At 40.1% G+C, this 19,144-nt stretch overlaps 1 protein-coding gene and 1 pseudogene across 3 annotated transcripts in view; both read right to left on the bottom strand.

Annotated features, from left to right (window-relative positions):
- The window catches only part of LOC120571101 (zinc finger protein 664-like), a 416,820-nt gene that overhangs the window by 334,647 nt on the left and 63,029 nt on the right, over window positions 1–19,144 (bottom strand). The gene's annotated exons all lie outside the window — the stretch shown is intronic.
- Window positions 17,142–19,144, bottom strand: part of LOC120571657 — a 34,119-nt pseudogene continuing 32,116 nt past the window's right edge.

Genomic DNA, 19,144 nt, shown 5'->3' with positions numbered 1-19,144 from the left:
TTCATCGACCCCAAACAAATCCTCAGAGCAGGGGCCTGAATAACATCTAGGTCAGAGAGTACAGACTTAGCTGCAGATCCATAGACAATACTGCCATAATCCAACCTAGATCGTATTAAGACTTGATAGATATACTTCATTGATGTAAAATCAGCCCCCCACTCCAAACCTGCAAGACATCTCATAACATTGATCACCTTTTTACATTTACTAACCACCTGTCTAACATGTTCTTTCCACGTCAGTCTCATATCAAAATACACACCTAAAAACCGAAAAGTATCAACTCTCTCCAAATTACTTCCATACAATGTCAGATTACAACCATGTAATTTCTTCCTTGTAAAGTACATAGTTTTAGTTTTTTCCACTGAAAATTTAAAACCCCATTGCATTCCCCAGTGTGCAACTCGCGTAACTGCATCCTGCATTTTCTTAATCAAATAGTCAATATTTCTCCCTCTTTTCCACATAGCTCCGTCATCAGCGAACAGTGATCTACCTATGTCCATAGGAATATTCACATACACATCATTTATCATAATAGAGAAAAGCGTCGGACTCACTACACTCCCCTGAGGTGTTCTATTTTTAACAACAAACATGCTAGATACCTCAGATCCTATCTTCACTCGTATGGTCCTTTTATCCAAAAAATCCATTATCCAATTGAGCATATTCCCCCCAACTCCAATCTGATGTAACTTTATTAGCAGCCCCTCAATCCAAAGCATATCATAGGCTTTCTCAACATCAAAAAACACTGCAACCACTGTCTCTTTATTTACTTGAGCTTTCCTAATTTCATCCTCTAAACACACCACTGGATCCATAGTGTTCCTACCTTTCCGAAAACCACTTTGATAAGCTGCCATCATGCCTCTACTTTCAATGAAATGTACTAATCTCTCATTTATCATACGCTCCATTAATTTACAAATGTGTGAAGTCAATGCAATTGGTCCTATAATTCCCAGGCCTGCTTGAATCTTTACCTGGTTTCCTTATTGGAACAATCAACGCCTCTTTCCAACTCTCTGGCATGTTGCCATCCTCCCAAACTTTGTTATATAACAACAATAACATCTCCAGGCCATCAGAACTTAAATGCTTTATCATGCTATAACAAATCTCATCTTTACCAGGTGCAGTCATACCCGACTTATCCAATGCTTTCCTCAATTTCCCCATACTGAAAGGGACACTCAGACCATCACCATCACACTTAACTTTCCTGCATAGAACCTCCATATTGTCCGCTTTTGTCTTTCTTCTGCCGCTTTCCTCATCTACAGACAAATTATCTGAGCTATGCACTTTAACAAATGTAACTGCCATCAACTCTGCCTTTTCCGTATTAGTTACTGCTGTCACATCCCCTTCAGTCAGAACTGGATAACTCCACTCCCTTCTATCACCTCCCATCTTTTTTATCATACTCCACACCTCACCCACTCGCGTTGTGCTACCAATCGTATCATAATAATTCCTCCAATGTGACCTTTTTGCATGTCTCACCGTCCTCCGCACTACAGCCTGAGCTTGCTTGTATTGTATCAAACGCTGAAAATTATGAGTTTGTTTCAGTATTCTGAAAGCCCTGTTTCTATTCCTCACAGCTTCCTTACACATCATCCCACCAGGGCACTACTTTCCTCATCTTACTACCTTTGCTTTTAGGAATGGATTAAACTGCTGCCAATATTATACCTTGCTTTATGCACATGTCAAGCGTCACTATAGACATTTCTGCATTGGCCTGATTTAGACATTTGTCACTGACCTGCAAAAATTTACCCCAATTTGCCTTTTCAAGGATCCATTTCACACCCGATCCTTCACTAACCAACGAGGTATTAACATTTATTTTACACCAGATTGGATAATGATCGCTTCCTATAGTCCCTTCCTGATACACAAACCAATCACATATTAGTATTAGATACAAATGTGAGATCAAGCACAGATTCTTTACCCACCGTGATATCAATTCTCGTTTTACTGCCATCATTTAAAGGTCCCATGGCATGAAAATTTCACTTTATGAGGTTTTTTAACATTAATATGAGTTCCCCCAGCCTATCCATGGTCCCCCAGTGGCTAGAAATGGTGATAGGTGTAAACCGAGCCCTGGGTATCCTGCTCTGCCTTTGAGAAAATGAAAGCTCAGATGAGCCGTTTTGGAATCTGCAAGGTTACCTCCCCTTTCTCTGCTTTGCCCGCCCAGAGAATTTGGCCACCCCGTGAGAGAGAGACATCATGGCTTTCTAACGAGAAAAGTGGCAGTTGGTCAAGGCCACACCCCCACCATCCACCTTCCCACTCCCACTCTCGTCCTCAATAGCTTCAGACACAGAAATGGCACATACTAAGGAAAGCTCATTGTAGGACTGGCTCTAGTGGCTGTAGTTCTGCACCAAGGCTGAATTTCAGGAAAGAGACTTCAGATACAGTATTAGGGGACCACTAAGGTCTATATAAAAGAGACTTCAGATACAGTATTAGGGGACCACTTTTATATAGACCACAGGTCTATATAAAAGCATCCAAAGAGCACCATGTCATGGGACCTTTAAACAAACCAGCTTCCTCTCATCTAACAGCTCCTCAAGCACCAGCCCATTTTTATCTGTGCTATCACTCCCCCACAACACGTTGTGCCCATTAAAATCACCGCACCACATAATGTTCCTACTATCCTGCCCTTGTACCTCCTCAAGTAAAACATAACTCTAGTCTCTTGCAGGATTATAATAATTTACAATTACCAACTCCAGTTCCACAGCCCACACCTTCACTACCACATATTCTTGTTCATTCCCTATACCCAGTACTCTATAAGGAAGGCCTTGTTTTATAAAAGTGACACATCCTCCACCTCTCCCATCTCTTCTATCTCTTCTCACCGCCAAATACCCATATAAAATAAAGTCTAGACTAGGAAGTAACCAGGACTCTTGAACACAAACAATGTCTGGTTTATCTCTCCTACTTAGAATAAACTGCTTGAAATCTTGTCCATTTGATAATAAACTCCTTGCATTCCATTGTAGAATTAACAACACTATTAATATCAACTCAAACACGTTACCTCTTGGCTAGATTGTACTCTAAGCTCATCATTCACCTCTTCCCATTTTAACCCTCTCATACCCAAATGATGTTCTGCTGCTTTTACAATAACCTGAATCCGTTCAGTTTTAGATTTAATCTCACAGGTCGCATTAATAACTCCCGCTATAAACGTTACCAAGTTGTTCTTCTCTCTCCAAACTTTCTGTTTCTCCTGCTATTCTTTTACTGCTTCTATCTCTCTACCACCTTCTCCTTCCACCTGTTTTTTTTAAGATTTCGGCCTTTATTTTGATAGGAAAGCTGAAGACATGAAAGGGGAGAGAGAGTGGGGGGATGACATGTACAGACATGAAAATCACTCCTTTCGGCGAAATTCGCCGTTTTTGAAACCAAAATAGGTGACCTACGTGAATCGTGTAGATTTGATGAGAAAATGTTTAAGGGGGGAGAGGTGGGGTGTAAGTACTCGGGCCTGGTGCCGTATGACTATTTTAGAAAAATAAATAAATTAAAAAGTCCACATGGGATTTGTTTTAATGCGCTGGATTTAACCATACTGTCTATGGATTTGACCAATCATCGAACTTCCACCAACCAATGAAACGAGTTCCACCAACCTTCTGCAGCGCATGTTCAAGGAAGACGCCGGCAGCGGTAAGACAGGGCTAGCTAGTCATTAGATGCTAGTCACAAAGCTTCGGTCCGTGCACTCTGTAATACGAGTACGTTACCGGCAACGACCGCTACCGTTAAGACTGCGACTGTTCCTTTACTGACCGACGTCCCAGAGTTTAGACTTCTAGCTATATGAAAAGATAAACAATGCCACGTTTTTAACAATTGTAAATAAAGCAGCTAATATCAGCATGGACAAAATAAAGAATGTACTAATTTGCTTTTTTGATGATGACCTGGCCAAAGTAGTAAATTTTAGTTTTCACAATGATTCATTTTAGGATTATGATATTATTGCAATATGTAAATCCACATTGACTCTTTATTTAATATATGGTTGGAAGAAGTACAAATGTATCCAAAACCTTTTAGTCTTTAAAAATTATGACTTTTATTATTGTGTAATGTCAGAAGGACTTTAACTGTTTTGTCAGTCAAATTAACTTTAATGAGTGCATATTGAAATATTACACTGTTGGTTGGCAAAAAATGCATCTCAAAATGCATCAGATTGATGCTTTAAAATATGGAATATTTAAAATGTTCTTCCGGGGGGGGGGCATGCCCCCGGACCCCCCTAGAGGGGTAATACCCTTCTTACTTTTTTCACCCCTGACCCGTTTTCATGCCTGTCATATAGGAAAGGGCTGCAGGTCGGAGTCAAACCTCTATATTTACCAACCGAGCTATCCGGGCGTCCTCTCTCTCTTTTAATCAGTCTGTTATTGTTGTTGAAAGCTTATGAAGGAGCTTTCTCAGGCTATTTATTTTAGATAACTTTCATTTACATGTGTTGCAGCTGTATATTTTCAAACTGGTAAAGGAAACCCTGTCTTTGCATTTTATTTTAATCACAATCTGTTTTAATAAAAGAGCTTAAAAAATAAAAGAGAAAAGTGGCTTTGACTTAAAAATGAACATTTAGCCCACTTTGTAAAAAAATACAGAGCTATATATTGTGTATCGCCATTCAGCGTTACGGCGATGCGAGGAAAAATTTGGGTGCACCTAAATTTTGTGCTGGTGCACCTAAATAAAAAAAGTTAGGCGCACCAGTGCAACTAAGGCAAAAAGTTAGTGTGGAGCCCTGTTTTTTTGAGCTTTGAATGATGTAAGTCAACTTTAAAGGATCAAATTTCTTCACTCCCCCTTCTTCCTCAAAACTCACCACCATATTAGTCACTCCCGTGTTCTGACCTCTCCTCCCAGCGTCTCTTCTATCATTATCCGACCCACTAGCCCCAGTCTGCTCTTTTTTCCTTTTCCTACCACTCTCCTTCCTTGTTCTATTCACTACCACGTTCCAATCACCTCTCTCTTTTTCCTCACTCACCAACATACTACTTTCGCTACCGTCAATCTCCGTCCCTGCCATCTTGCCCGAGTTTGCCAAGAACAAAGCAGAAAAACCGATACCGGACCTATACAGGCCGTCGGCCAATCTTCCTACTAACTGATCCTCACAATACTCAGTCCTAAACTAATACCCAACCACACAACACCGTAAATGTATATTACAATCAACTAACTAGACACAATTCCAACAACTGCTTACACCTCAACTCCCAGGCTCTGCCAAACATGTGACCAACACGCAATCGCACCCAGACTTCCAGTTTCTTCCAAGTCAGGATTTTTCAGAATAAAGTTTAAAATGAAAGAACGCCGCCACCTGGAGGTCAGGAGGGGAACAACAGATACACATTCAGTTCATTAATCAATTAGTGGTGGACTGGAACTGAGGACATTTACTCAAGTACTGGAGTTAACTCCAGGTAATTGTACTTTACCTGAGTATTAAATAATGTACAGCACTTAAATAACTAAAACAATTTGTAAGTATAAAGAAAAATAACAAAATATAATGTAAGTATTTAAATGTATGTTTCGACCAGACTCCATTTAAATAAAATAGCAATTTCATGATTATTAAACACATTTACAGGACAGGCCAAATGTTTGGACACACCTTCTCATTCAATGCGTTTCCTTTATGTTCATGACTATTTACATTGTAGATTCTCACTGAAGGCATCAAAACTATGAATGAACACGTGTAATTATGTACTTAACAAAAAGTGTGAAATAACTGAAAACTTGTCTTATATTTTAGAGTCCTCAAAGTAGCCACCCTTTGCAACAAGATTAAAATTATAGATTTTTAAAGCCTTCAGTCTGAAAAGGTTTAATGAACAGGCTCTTTTAGCGCGTTCATGCACAACACTGATGAGCAAGTTGAGCAAAAGTATGAAAGAGACCAACAGGTTCTCTTTCAAGTGGACTAGAGTTCGGTTCCCTTCAGGTGAGACTAGACTGGGTAAACCCAGCCCATCTGCTGGCGATTTGATTTCACCGTGTTCAATCTGAAAAGATTGAGCTTGGTCTGGTGATAGCCCGACTAGGTGAGAACGCGATCTGACCCAAACACAGGAAGTGGACCAGAAACAGAGCATTTACTAGCGTGCAGTTTCAACCTTTCACACAGTTCACAGATTTAAATATCTGGTTTAATGGATGATAATGTAGCAGCATAGAAAGGCTTTAAGCATGAGGACAAAGTGATAAAAAGATGAAACAAGACTTCCGGTTATGGCGCGGTGCTGAGCGGTCGTGTTTCTGAGCCCCTCCTGGGAATTTGCTGTGGACGGGCAGTTAAGCAGTCTTAATTAACTCGTACATTTGCCTTAAGTTTCATTAATACGGCGACTGCTCCGATGGCTCCAAAACCACCCAAGCAGACACAAAAACTTTTGAAGTTTGACTCCACACTGAGCCCTTCGGAACAAGCTAACGAAGAAGCTAACAGTGCTAGCGAAGCACCCGCGGGGACTGGCGTTGCAACTAATTCCAACCAAATTCTGACTGCAATTCAGGCGTTGAAGGATGACTTCGATGGGCTTTTAAGCGCAGTGCAGGGGCTAAAGGCTGACGTGAAAGCGGTTATAGTCCGTGTAACGGAGGCCGAGGACAGAATTGGCGCCAACCAAGATGACATTGCGTCACTGCTAGCAGAGAACACATCCATGAAAGCTACCATTAAGGAGTTAGCGTTCAAGGTTGACGACCTGGAAAACCGCAGTCGACGATCTAACTTGCGCCTGGTAGGCATTCCCGAAGGCAAGGAAGGGGCTGATATGTGCATGTATCTTGAGGGATGGCTGCCGAAGGTGCTTGGTGCCGATACTTTTCCCAGTCCCTTGTTAATTGAGCGAGCCCACAGGCTCGGTAGGGCTAACGAAGCTAGCAGGGCTAACAGTGGTGGACCGCAGCAGTCGGCACGGCCCAGGGTGGTGATAATGAAGCTACTGAATTACGCGGACAAGACACGAATCATAAGAGCGGCTAGGCTGAAGGGACCCATACTACTGGACAACCAGAGAATAATGTTTTTTCCCAACGTATCCGCTGACCTTCTCAAACGCAGGAAAGCCTTCGACCCAGTGAAAAAAGACTTGGCGGCCCTCTCCATTCCGACGCTGCGATATGGAGTTGCTCACCCGGCTACACTGTTGATCACTTTCAAGGGGAAGCGCCACACTTTTGACACGGTGAAGACTGCAGAGGATTTTGTGAAAGAAATCCGGAACCAGCAACATGAAGAATGCGGGTAAACAAAGCATATCATCACTACAGCACGCCCTTTGAAATACATTCCGGTTCTGTACTGTTTTGACTGACCCATTTAGGTTTCAATATGACAGTACCTTGTTGGCCACATAACTGGCCCGACTAGCCCTGCTGATGCGATCTGAAATTAGTATCGCTTTATGCCTGTTTTTCTTCTATGGTGTTACGTAATTATGGTTCAGGTTAAACTTTGTCTGCTTGGCTGTTACTGCCTACAATACTGCAATACGGAGGATAAGGGGGGGGCTCCATTCTGTTCGCTGGGCATGCTGTTCCTCCTACGATGCTTGCTCAGGTGGGCCAGCGCAGCTCCATGATTGAGCTTAGTTTAGAGCTCCTTTGGATGTGTAAACTGTGGGAAGGTTGGGTGTATTTCAATTGGGGAAATACACTCTGTTCTGTTTGCATTTTTATTTGATAATGTGTGGGGTGTTTTCTTTATTTTTTTATCGTCTGTCTTTTCCTGTGCTTTTTTTAATGTATTTTCTTGTGTTTACAGCCACTTTACATATATCTGTCAGGGCATTAATGAGGCGAAAACTGGTGTTGACACCTCTCATCCATTGAGTAGAAAAGAATTGCTTCAGTGCATAAAATATTTTAATCTGGTAGATGTATGGAGAAGTAAATATTCTACCCAGAGAACATTCTCATGTTACTCTGGCACTCATCAAAACTTTTCTAGAATCGATTATTATCTGGTCTCAGCGGAGTTGATTCCAAAAATTTCAAAATGCTGGTATGATAGCATCCTACTCTCAGATCACGCTCCGACCTCACTTCTTATTAAATTTTCGAATGTGGTACCACCCCCCCCCCCCAGATGGCGCTTACAATCATTCTGGCTTAGGGACCCAAGTTTTGTAGAGTATATTGGTAAACAAATAGATTTATATTTTGAAAGCAACACTAATCAGACAACTGCTTCTGTGAGGTGGGAAGCATTTAAGGCCTTTCTGAGAGGCCAAATGATAAGTTTTACCAGCTTTAAATATAAATCTCATAGACTAGAAATGGAGAAACTTGAAAAAGCAATTAAGGAAACAGAGGCCAAAAGTTTTGAAAATCCCAACCGGCTACTTTTTATGGAACTTAACAAACTCAAAGCAAAGTATAATGTTCTGTCTATAAATAAGGCGACGAAAAGCTTGATGAGATTAAAACAATCTTATTATGAACAGGGAGAGAGGGCGGGTAAGCTACTTGCCTGCTGCATAAAACAGATGGAATCCGAGAGGGCAATAAATTCCATTGTGACGGAAAAAGGAGACACAACTTCGGACCCGGGAGAGATAAGCGACACCTTTCAACGTTTCTATCAGAACTTATATGCCTCTGAATACTTAGGTTCGGCCCTGATTATGCAAAAAGACTTTTTGGATACACTGTCTTTTGACCTAGTAGATAAACAATTGTTAGACTCACTGGACCGTAACCTTGAGACTGGGGAAATATCTGAGGCCATATCAGGCCTGGGGGGAGGTAAAACACCAGGGCCAGATGCAATTGATGAGAAATATACAAAATATTTAAAGCCAAATTAATACCACCCCTTCTCGATATGTACAGGGAATCATTTGATGTGGGATCCCTCCCTCCTTCGCTAAACACAGCAATAATTAGGCTTAACCGGGGAACGAGACAGGGCTGTCCCCTTTCTCCCTTACTCTTCGTCCTGGCCATAGAGCCACTTGCTATGGCAATCCGCAAGCATGCTGACATTACAGGAATTAAAGTCGGAGACATAGAACATCGTATCTCGCTGTACGCGGATGACGTCATTTTATTTTGCTCCAGATTGGGAAAAACTCTACCTGGCCTGCTGAAGTTGATGAAAACATTTGGTACCTTCTCAGGCTATAAAATAAACAACAGTGAATCAGTGATAATGTTTTTGACAGAAAATGAGAGGAATAGTCCCCCGATCTCTACACCATTTACTGTGTCAAAACAAGGTTTTACTTATTTAGGTGTCAGAATTACCCCTACTATTGACAAAATTATTTCACTTAATTATGACCCCCTTGTGGAGAATGTCACACAGTTGATAGATAGATGGACCAAATTACCCATATCCTTAATCGGTCGCATTAATATCCTAAAAATGTCAGTTTTAAGTAAATTTTTATACCTCTTCCAGTCAATCCCACTTTCTCCAGCTCCTTCCTTCTTAAATTGCTTAACAAAACATTCTCAAACTTCATTTGGAATAATAGACGGCCTAGACTCAGGCTTTCCTTGTTGTATTTGCCATATGACAGAGGTGGACTGCAATTTCCGAATTTTCTGTGGTACTTTTGGGCTGCACAGATTAGGGCTGGTATGTTCTACTTTGTCAATGACCACCTCCCAGCTTGGGTTGCAATGGAATCGCAGAATATCACAGTACCATTACATCTGTATATGTATTCGGCAGATAGAAAAAAGCTTCTTAAAAATACCAAGAATCCTTTCTTGAAAAACACGATAAGGATTTGGCATAATGCCATTGCTTACTGGGGTATGACAAAACAGCTTTCCCAATTCACACCCATTTTTGGTAACACTGACTTTCACCCAGGCAGGGCAGACCCAGGTTTTAAACTTTGGTCCTCCAAAGGTCTTGCTAAAATATCTGATCTGTACAATGGAAAGGAATTTATGTCATTTGAGGAACTTAAATCCAAATTTGGCATTCCTACAATACATTTTTTTAAATATCTCCAAATCAGAAATTACGTTCTATCTAAGCAGTGTAATAGCCTGGCGCTCCCCCCCTTGTCCATTTTAGAAGACACTACTTTAAAGTACTTAAGAGCTAGGGGACAGGTGTCTGTGCTTTACAATCTGTTTGTCAGTGGATCTAATGAGTCCTCAAATGATATATTACGGGCCTGGAATATGGATTTAAATGTAAATGTATCGGAGGAAGAATGGTCAGAGGCCTGCTCTTTGGTGAAAACTCAGTCAGTCAACACATACTCTATACTACTGCAATATAAATGGTTGAGTAGACAGTACATTACTCCTATAAAGCTGCACCGCTTTAACTCTAATATTCCCGACACGTGCATTAAGTGTAGCCATCAAAGGGGGTCACTGTTTCATTGTATGTGGAGCTGTCCGCAGGTTTTACGCTTCTGGAAAAAGGTACTGACAGTTATTGGTTGTATTATTGGCAGGGTGATTCCTACTGATCCTAAGTTATGTATCCTGAATATTTACCCTGTCAATTTTGTGATAACTAATGATGAAAAACTTATAATTAGTATGTGCCTCTTGGAGGCTAAAAGGTGCCTTGCTAAGTCATGGAAAAAACAACTGTATGTGGCGTCTCTGAATGGTTAAACGGAGTCACTTCCTATCTGGCACTGGAAAAGATAAGTTATTTCATAAAAAAACAAGATCGATAGGTTTTGGAGTATTTGGGGAATTTTTTATAATTTCCTGGACAAGGAAAGTATACGAAGTGATGGAAGGAGTGTCGTACCGGTTTGATTGTGACTGTGGCTGTATCTCCCCTTTTATGTATATACCCCTTTTTTTTTTTTCTTTTCTTAATATATGTATATAATTTATATGTGTATATAATATATATATATTTATTTTTTCTATTATTATTACTATTTTTATTTTTTGTATGGATCTGTTCATACTGTAGTTTTATTCATTACTGTGTAAATCTTTGCTTATTTGCATACATCATTTTTGTATTCTAGTGATGGTAACATAACCTAACAGAACTTCTGCGCTTCTTTAGATGTGGGGAGGGGGGATGGATGTGCTATGTACGACTGTTCTGTTCGTGCATACCATCTGTTTGTGTTTCTTTTCTTTTTTGTTGTACTTGCCTTTGTTGTATAGGAAACTAAAACTCAATAAATACATGTTTGAAAAAAAAAAAAGATGAAACAAAGCAATAGCCGCAGCAGTAGCGCAGAGCATTACCTGCACAGCCCAAACACCTGACCCGGAAATGATGCAGCAGTGGGGGTGCAAGAAAGAGAGCCGCACTTATATACTGCCACCCTAGTGGTCAGCAGTCGCAATTAACTGCAGCAAGACAACCCTATTTCTATGCTGCTACATCCTACCCCCACTTTTTGCATCGACGCCCCGACGATGGACAAATCAAGGCAAGTGCTACAAGTTAGCTCCAAGGTCTGAAAAGAGCACAAACTGCATTAGACACAACAGTGGGAGGATTAGCAGGCGCCACCTCTCCCACCGGCCGTGGAAGATGGTGAACATTAGCGTGGTGGCCAGCAGTTGACCGTGTAGTCCGACGTGGGGCTTCATGGCTGGGGCCAGGACAGCCAACTGGGGCCGCTGCTGCTTTATCTGCTTTTTGTCGTTGCTGCTAAATGCTGCTAAACGTACAGCTGTCTCTGCCGCTATCTACACAGCCTACTCTCTGCTGCTAAATATACGGCTTTGTTTCTGCCGCGAACTACACAGCGTGTCTACTACTTGGCTACTGGGTTGCTGGCCTTTGGGCTACGGTTGGCTTGCATGGTGGATTGCCGACACCAGACTTTTGACCTGTTTGGTTCTTTGATTTTAGCCGAATGATTGAGGAGTTAATCCTTTAGTTTGTATTACTTTTTTTTTTTTTTTACTTTATTATCAATTAAATGAAGTACATTGTTTTCTTTACTTTACTATTGTTTGGATTACGTAACTTGTTTTAAGCTGATTTTGTGAATTATTTCCTGTTTTAGGTTGTGTGTTTTGTTGTACATTCTGGGGTTAATTAATTTAGTTGTAACCTCTTTTTGTTTGTCCTTTCCAGTGGCTGCAGGCTGGTGGTGGTGCTGGTGACGTGGGTGGTGGTGGTCTTCCTTCTTGTGTGCCATGTTTCCTTGGATTTGGTGATCTCACTGTGTGTCTGGGTGAACCCTTTTTCTTTAATTTAGTTTTATTTAATTCTCCTTCACCTGCTCTTCCCACCAGTATGCCTCAGCCACTGATTAGGTTTTCCCTGGGAACCACGTGTTTTTGCCTATTGAGTGGAACGAACCTGTGTGCTTTAAAGGTCTTAGGCCTATCCAAAGTGGCGTTGTCGGAAATCTTAAAATCCCTGTGTCATCAATCCCATTCGCATTGCCACAATAACTTTCAGATCCGTATGTAATGCGTGTGCAGTTTAGTTCACCCAACAAATGTGAATGCCTGAAACTCTTTTTTTCAATTTACAGCGTTAAAATGCATTTGTTTATTCTAGCGAGTCAGCTTCCAGTAAGATTACAGTTCCCTCCAAACAGTGGCCTAGTTTTTAACAGACACCCTGCTCCAACTCCTCTTTAACACTAGGGCTGCCACCTCTTAGTCGATTAGTCGACTAATCGGTCGTTTTGGTCTAAGTCGACTAAGATTTCTTTAGTCGATTAGTCATTTTTTATACTTATTCATGCTTAATTACTCATTTCCAAGAAACTTATGAGCACATTTATGGTAAACACAAGATTAAAAGTGGTGCTTTTGCAAGATTAATTGTGGAGAAACTACATTTATATTGTGCTTTTCTAGTCTTAACCACCTCTCAAAGCGCACAGCTCTGTCAATTAAATCAACTAATCGATAAGTTTACAAAATCATATGTGTTAGTCGACTAAGGAGTTTTTAGGTCGAGGACAGCCCTATTTAACACAACTAAAGACATTTAATAATAGAGCCAACACTGTCAGCAATGAGCGCAGATTGATAGAGTTCAGTGGCGCAGTTATTTCATACAATGTTAGTATTATTCATATTTTAAAGACATTTATATTAATTAGAACAGTTTCCACTTTTGCACAACTTCACCTTCTTCTTCACATTGAAGACTGCAATTCAGTGTAGTGACAGCTTTTCAGAAAACCTTTAAATATTCCACTTTAGTGTCATACATGTTTGATGTCATTTAACATGTTAAAGAAATGTAAACTTATTAATACTATTCCAACTATTCTTACTGCTTCCCCTTCTTTCACATAAAAGCCAGCAATCTAGTTAAACTTTAGAAATTTAGCTTTTCAGCAATCGCAAGCATTTTCTGACAGAAATTCATTTTGTAGTTACTTTTCAGATTAGTTTTTACCCTTCCTTCATGTTTGTGATAAACTCAAGTATGATGTCATAAGAGTGTAATAAAAAAGAATAATCCTGTAAATTTTTTTTTTTTAAAAATTTTTTTTTCTTTTTTTTGGGGGTTTTTTTTTTTAAATTTTTTTTTTCAAAACATTTTGAAGCTAGTGACAGTCTGCTGATTTAAGCCTTGATACAATTTAAACAGGAGAGTTATATAAACAGTTGTTATGAAGTGTGAAATTAGCTTCATAGAACAAAACCGTTTTTTTGTACCAGGCTGTAAACATTTATATATTTCTGATGAAAAGTTTGGATTTTTCCACATGGGGGTCTACGCGAGAAACTGTTCAGTGACACACATAACAAACATCATTTTCAGCATCTTACTGAGATATTAATAATCACTTAAATAAAACATACATAACCTGACACAAGCTAGCATTAGCTCAATTCAGTATGAGGACAGGCAGTTAACTTCCTGTTAGCTTAAAAGAAGGATTAATGTTACCTTTTTTAATATTAAATCCAACACTTTAGTAGTAGTATAATATTGTAAAACACATTTTTCATCTGTGAAATGTTATTCCATGTTGCTTAGTTTAGCATTTCTTTCACATGAACATCCAAAAGCAGTACAACAATCTTTTTCTGAGTCTTTAAGATCAGTTGTCTGTCCCAAGATGGTGGCGGCACAGACACAGTTTAAACACATTAACTGTTCAAGTCATTTTTTAAGCAGCAGCAGCAGACATGTTCTGATTAAAGCTTTTTTCATCTTGCGTGACAATAAACTGAATATTTCAACAATCTGACATCACCTTAGTAAACAGCGATGGGGATTTTTGTAAATTGTATTTAGAAGGTGATGAATTAAGAACAACAAATACTTCTTCGCTGCAGCATTAGTTAAAAAGCACTAGCAGTTGAACCCTGAACTCAGAATATTTTATTTAAGGAAAACAAACTAATTTTGAGTGGAATAAATCCCTTCAAAGGGAGGGAGTGTAATGTGTAGTCCTAGCCAGGATAACATACATGCTGTTCAGAAGATAAAGTTACTGCTGGTCAGCCTTCAATGTGGAGAGAAGCAGTGCTCAAAGTGGGCCGGTACTCACCGGTACGCAGTACTGGCACTTCTACATTTTACTCTTAAGTGTACCTGCACTTTTTCTTGCGTACCGCTGGTTCTCGCATGTAGCCGGTACTCTTCCACTGACAGAGAAAGCGTCAGTGTCACAGAGATGACCCTGACGTTACATAAACTACATTACCCAGACGGCACTACGTTTTTACCTCAGATCTTGACGAATGACGTAAAGGCAAGCAGTCGGCCCACCCTAATGGAAATTAGTTTCTCCACGGACCCTAGTTCGAAAAAGCTGTCAGCCTGACCGTAAAAAAGAGTTTTTTTGAAAAATAAAAAAATGTTGTTGCCAAATTCCAAGTACACTTTTGGTGGCCCAAATGTTAATATTTAGTTATTTATTTTTCTTCCCCTTCTTGCCTCTGGCTCTTTGCACTGGATATGCAAAAGAGCTGTTCACTGACCAGAGGGTAAATGTGACTGTACAAAGCTTACAGCAGGGCTATTCAACTACACTGTTCTGGGGGACACATTTTCAGAAGCCTAATACACAGTGAGGAGAAACAATAAAGAATGCAGACATCACCGGCATGATGATGTCATTCACGTGCATATTAAGTGGCCATAGTGGGGGAGGAGCCGGTTTGTCTCCGGCAGCGGCTAAGTTTCCAAAGATTAGTAGCAAACTAATAAACAGTTAGACTACAAACCGAAAGCTTTTCGTTTTAGCTAGTTGTGTAAAACATGGCTATTAGCAGAGTAGCATGCTGTAGGCTAGTTTTGTAAAACATAGCTATTACCAGAGTAGCATGCTGTTGGCTAGTTTTGTAAAACATGGCTATTACCAGAGTAGCATGCTGTAGGCTAGTTGTGTAAAACAGCACGGTGGACGAGAGCGGCAGACGTTAACTACCTTGTGTCGGGTTCGCTCCGAGGAATGGAGGAGTAGACTGGAGGTTTTCTACAAAGATGATGTAGTAGCATGTTTGCAGCTTAAAATGATCCCAAACTTTCTGTTGTTTTCTCTCGCCTGTCTCTTCTCTTAGACCCTCGCTATTTTCGTCGTCATTCATTTGTAATCTGGGCCATCAGTCTTGTGCATAGACAGTATTTAAACGGTCTTGTGTCCACAGAAGAGTAAAACCTCTTGTGCGCTAGTAATTATCCTGTTTGCATTAACACAGTGAGCTGTACAACCTTAATTACATTGATTTAACCAAGCTTCAAGGCAAAGAATTTTGCTTCGAGGATTTTTTGTAATAGAATTATTCAAGTTATTTGAGGAATCATTTCAGCCCTATTTGGCAATAATTGTGTGTCAGCACAATAGATTACAATTTATTTAAAGCGCCCATATTATGCTAATTTTCAGGTTCATAACTGTATTTTAAGGTTGTACCAGAATAGGTTTACATGGTTTAATTTTCAAAAAACACCATATTTTTGTTGTACTGCACAGCTCTCTCTCACTGCTGCAGATCCTCTTTTCACCTGGTTTCTGTTTTAGCTACAGAGTGAGACCTCTTTTCATCTTCTTCTTCACTACTATCTTTGATGGCACTCGCACATGCTCAGTAGCTCAGATGTAGAGCATGTCAGCTAGCTAACTCTAGAGACAGTAAAAGAAAGCCTGTTTCTCCAACTTTGGTCAGTTACAAGGCAGGATTAGCTGGGAGACTTCTAAATGAGGGCGCACATGTAAGTAGTTCTTTTGTAGATTATGGTGAACTTGTGTGTGTTGTAGCAGTGCTTTGCTATTGAGAACGACGTAGCATGCTAGTGTTAGCATGCTAACGCTAACGCTACGAGCTAACGGTTGTGGTTAGCCAGCTCATTTCGGACTGTGACGTCACAGTCCGAGCCAATTTTGAACAGCTCACTAGGAGACTGAAGGCAGGACACATTCAGAAACCGTATCTCACTCAAAACAGCATGGATGGATTTTTTTCAAAGTTTGTATGTGTGTGGAAGCACCAGAGACACAAAAGAACACCCCAAATCCCAGAAAAAGTGTTTTTTTCATAATATGGGCACTTTAATGTAACTTCCTCACTAAAGGCATCCCCACACTGCCAACTAATCATTTACCTCTGGTTCTATTTCTGAAAGCCTGTGCCTCACAAAAGGCACCAAAAGAGCTGATGAACCCCACGTTCCTGTGCTCCTGATGAGCTGATGAACAACCCCATAGCATCCTGATGCTATGGGGTTGTTCAGTATGAACACCTCTTAAATATTATTAATAAATAATTGTGTTTTTTCATGCCAGAAATGTATGCTACTTTCAAATATTCAATCAAATAATTTAACTTAATATTCTACTGTTTCTTTAGAATAGCCAATTTGGTTAATATCACAGCAGAATATAGACTGAATTCACAGCCATCTGTGTAGCTACTCTCTAATTTTATGTCTGGCATAAACCCTTTTCCCCCTGTCTCTATTGTGTTTGTGTGTGTGTGTGTGTGTGTGTGTGTGTGCCTGTCCCTAGGGATTGTACAGTTCCAATCTCAGAACCGTTGCAGACTTAGAGTTCACACACACACACACACACACACACACACACACACACACACACACACACACACACACACACACACACACACACACACACACACACACAACTTGCTTAAATAAATGCATAAATTTATATTGTTAATAAATAACAATAAATTCTTGTTCCAGCAATATCTCCAAGTTTTGTTTTTCAGTATTGAAATCTCAAATGTCATAATGATTTGCCAATGCAAGAGAGTACCGGCACCTTTTTTTCCCCTTCAAGCACTGGAGAGAAGATCAGAAAATAACAACACAGCTATCAGGGCATGAGGAGGAGGCAGGAGAAAACAGCTTGGCTCTGAAACATGTTCACAACACGGCAGTGTGATTGCGCTGGTGTCTTTTAAGGCAACTACTCCGAGAAAACATTTTCCCACATTGTTCACACCAGTACGGCTTCTCTCCAGTGTGAATTAGATGGTGAGATTGAAGGCTACTACTCCGAGAAAACATTTTCCCACATTGTTCACACCAATACGGCTTCTCTCCAGTGTGACTGAGCTGGTGGTTTTTAAGGCCACTACTCTGAGAAAACATTTTCCCACATTGGTCACACGAATACGCTTCTCTCCAGTGTGAACGCGCTGGTGTTTTTTAAGGCCACTACTCTGAGAAAACATTTTCCCACATTGTTCACACCAGTACGGCCTCTCTCCAGTGTGAACGCGCTGGTGAGATTTAAGGCTACTACTATAAGTAAAAGTTTTACCACATAGATCACAGTTGTGGGGTTTATCTCTAATGTGAACGTGCTGGTGAGATTTAAGGCCACTACTACCAGTAAATGTTTTACCACATTGTTCACAGCAGTACGGCTTCTATCCAGTGTGAATGCGTTGATGTCTTTTAAGGGCACCACTCACAGAAAAAGTTCCCCCACATTGTTTACACCAGTATGGCTTCCCAGTGTGTATGCGCTGGTGAGCTTGAAGGCTACCGCTCTGAGAAAAGGTTTTACCACATTGATCACAGCTGTAAGGCTTCTCTCCAGTGTGAATGCGTTGATGTGTTGTTAGGTCACTTTGTCGCTTGAAAGCTGCCCCACATTAACCACAGCTGTAAGGCTTCTCTCCAGTGTGAACTCTCTGATGAATCTTTAAATGTCCAGATCTGGTGAAGGATTTGTCACAGTGTTGACAGTGGTGACATTTGGGTACCTCTCCTCCTCTCCGTGTCTATAGCGACAGACAAAATGAGAGAGATAGTGAACAACCTTCTTAAACCCTGGACTTGCTCTCACTCACAATTTTCACTCTTCATACAATAACTTATGACAAAATGAAGGAAAATATGTGCCGTTTGCAGACATGTTATTATGGAAGCAAATGTACTTTTCATAACTTTAATAAGTTCAGAAATATTCACATTTTTCAGGCAAGTTTCCCCCATTCATTTCATTGGCAATTTAAAAACTAAAACATTTGCTCACTCTCTTCAGTTTTACTTTCAGTTAGAAATTCCATGGTAACTTTAAAATAACACAAACCTTTCATACATTCTGGGTATTTTTCATCCTTTAAATCCGATTCAAACCTTTTGAAATACATACTTTAAATTTGAAGTCAAAATAAAGGTAAAGTTCTTCTGGTTGCAGACATGTTACTATGGAAGCCATCGGGCTCTTCTCAGTGTTTCCCACAGGTTTAGAATTTACTGGTGGTGGTGTGTGGCGCAGGAGGTGACGTGTGGTGCGTGATGGCTAGGTTTAGTAATAATGGGTTCAGTTATAAACTAGTCAAATGAAGGTGAAAACAATGACTATACAAAATTATCAGATAATTTAAAAAGAAAAAACTATTTACATATTAAACAAATTAGACTAAAAGATGACACAGATACAGATGAAAATATTGCAACACTATGCAGCACAATTTCAATTTCAGGGTAGTTATTAGGGCGGCACGATAGGAGGAAACTATGATATGCTGTAATGTTGTTGAATATCGCGATAATGATATAACTTGTGATAAATAAACAGATATTAAAATGTAGCCTACTCAGTTCGGCTGCTTTCAGTATTTTGCTAAAAAACAACAAATTGCTTGTTAAATTTTAAACAAATGATGAAAAAAGTGT

This window comes from Perca fluviatilis, chromosome 2, assembly GCF_010015445.1.
Source record: "Perca fluviatilis chromosome 2, GENO_Pfluv_1.0, whole genome shotgun sequence".
Lineage (NCBI taxonomy): Eukaryota > Metazoa > Chordata > Actinopteri > Perciformes > Percidae > Perca > Perca fluviatilis.
This window is presented reverse-complemented; position numbering and strand designations above follow the sequence as displayed.